General features: G+C 45.5%; 1 non-coding gene across 1 annotated transcript; it reads left to right on the top strand.

Annotated features, from left to right (window-relative positions):
• The first annotated feature begins 2128 nt into the window (after positions 1 to 2128).
• Positions 2129 to 2265, top strand: LOC131505872 (U8 small nucleolar RNA). The gene has a single exon (XR_009258626.1). It is a non-coding gene; the product is annotated as a U8 small nucleolar RNA (small nucleolar RNA).
• The last annotated feature ends 252 nt before the right edge of the window (positions 2266 to 2517 follow it).

Below are 2517 nucleotides of genomic sequence, written 5' to 3'. Positions count from 1 at the left end.
ATCAGAAATGCCTCTTCATAGAGTATCAGTTTCCACTTTATTAAAAAAAAATCTTTTTTTTAATGGTTATTTATTTTTGAGAGACAGAGTGCGAGTGGGAGACACAGAATCCAAAGCAGGCTCCAGGCTCCGAGCGGTCAGCACAGAGCCCGTCGCGGGGCTCGAACTCACAGACTGTGAGATCATGACTGGAGCTGAAGCCGGATGCTTAACCGACTGAGCCACCCAGGCGCCCCCATCACTTACCAGTTTAGAAAGGGAGCCGCTTTCTGGGGAACAGTGAAGCCACGCAATCTGAAGAGTCGGGAGAAAGCGGGTAAAGCCCAGGCAGACGGCAGGGACTGTCTAAGGCACGGACCTCCAGCACCTTGCCTCTCTGTGCAGACACCCCTTCAGGTTAGCCACAGGAGAGCCTGATTTAGACAAGAACCTGAAGAACAGTGGAAGACAATTCCAGAATCTCCGCTACTCTTACTCAGCTTTGTTAGGAATAGAATTGATTCACATTCACGCCTTTCCTGCATTCCACCTTAGAATTTACAGGTGCCCATCTGGCCGGTCAGTTGTGGGGGCTGGTGTGGCGAGAAGAACGGGCCGTCGAAGACAGTGGATTAGAGCCTCCTGATGTTTCCAACTTTGGATCTGTAAATACGGATTTCTCGTGCCCATCTGAGGTCAAAATGTTGTTAGTAAAGAATGTCTGATCTTTGCAGGAGAAGGCGAATGTGTGTGTAAGTGAAGGCACAGACAGGCCCCAGAGGTGGCATTAATGTTTTAATTATGTAAGGGATTAATTTATTTCAAATGTATTTTCTGCCCTTGCTGTGTGCCGGCTAATTCCGTTTTTAAGATGCCAGACCCTGTTTCCCCAGGGGAACAACAGACCTGTATCTTCAAAGTGTAAACTTCTTCTCATCACAGAGGTAAAAAAACCCATATATAGGCTGTTAGAATGTCAAAGGCTATGAAGATTTAGACTTTATCTAGGAGCATTTGTTTTGAAAATAGTTACAAACAGAGAGGGAGGGAGGCAAACCATAAGAGGCTCTTAAATACAGAGAACAAACTGGGGGTTGATGGGGGTGTGGGGGCGGGAAAATGGGCGGTGCATCGAGGAGGGCACTTGCTGGGATGAACACTGGGTGTTGAACATAAGCGACGAACCACGGGAATCTACCCCCAAAACCAAGAGCACACTCTACACACGGTATGTTAGCCAATTTGACAACAAATGATATTTTTTAAAAAAAGGAGTGTTTGGTTTGAATTTCAAGTTTAACTAAGAAAGCCACGCCTCCCTCACCCCTCTTCTTCCCCACCGATGGCCAAGGAGAGAGAAACTTCCAAAATGTTCCCGAGAGAGAGAGAAAAGAGTGGAACTCATCTGCCGTACATCTCTCAGACCCTGAGATAAAAAAGCTTTGCTGTGTTTGGGGACCTAACAAGAGTGGAGAATTAACGGAGGGTCCCAGGCGTGTCACAGTCCGCCAGTCCCAGTCTGGGGCGAGGGTCATAGGAATGGGCGTATTTTGTCTGCCCACACTCGGGCTCTTTTCACAGGGCAACGACTGGCCTCCCCAGCCCCTGAATTTGCAATGGTTGAGAATGACTTCAAGGGATCTGCTGGGACAGTGCGTATGATGGACTGGAAAGGAAGGGATGGGGAGGGAGGGAGGGTGCAGAATGCAAACAAAACCCACTCCCACCACCACCGAGAGAGGGGAGACCCATGGGAGCTGAATGACCTGGCCCAGCTGGCCAAGGGCATATTCCAGCCACCTGCGGAGGAATTACCCTTGCTGTGAACAAAGAATATACACATTTGAGATTCTATTTAATGTTGTTACACCAGGGGCACCTGGGTGGCTCAGTCGGTTGAGCGTCTGACTCTTGGTTTCAACTCAGGTCGTCATCCCATGGTTCATGAGTTCAAGCCCCACGTCAGGTTCCATGCTGATGGCACGGATTCTCTCTTTCTCTCTGCCCCTCCCCTGCTCACACACACTCTCTCTCTCTTTCAAAATAAATAAACTCAAAAAATAAAAATAAATAAATAAATAAATAAATAAATAAAACCACTCACACCGAAACTGAATATTGGCTGAATTAAAAAAAAAAATCATAGGGATTATCAGGCTGGATAATCTTTACCTGTTCTACGTTTTGGAGGGCAGATTAGAACATGATGACTGAAGTTTGCATGATTTGTGATGAGAGTCTCTGCATGCAATCAGGACTTCCCACACGCTGATTGATCTATCTGATTCTTCCTGGGAAAAAATCAACGACAGTAGCTACTGTGACGGGTAAAGCTCCTTTCATGTTTTGCATTCTGTTCAATTCTTTTTCCAAAGTGTTTACTTATATCCTTTGCCCACTTTTCTCTTGTGGTGTTCGTCTCGTAATTATTGATTTGTAAAAGCTTTTTATATAAGAAGGACATTAACTTTTTTCAATTTTGTTATAAATAATTTATCACAGGTCTTTCAACTATTCTGGTTATATAGAAATCATTTT

Source organism: Neofelis nebulosa, chromosome 2 (genome assembly GCF_028018385.1).
Source record: "Neofelis nebulosa isolate mNeoNeb1 chromosome 2, mNeoNeb1.pri, whole genome shotgun sequence".
NCBI lineage: Eukaryota > Metazoa > Chordata > Mammalia > Carnivora > Felidae > Neofelis > Neofelis nebulosa.
The sequence above is the reverse complement of the archived record's forward strand: the minus strand, read 5'-3'. Positions and strand labels throughout refer to the sequence as shown.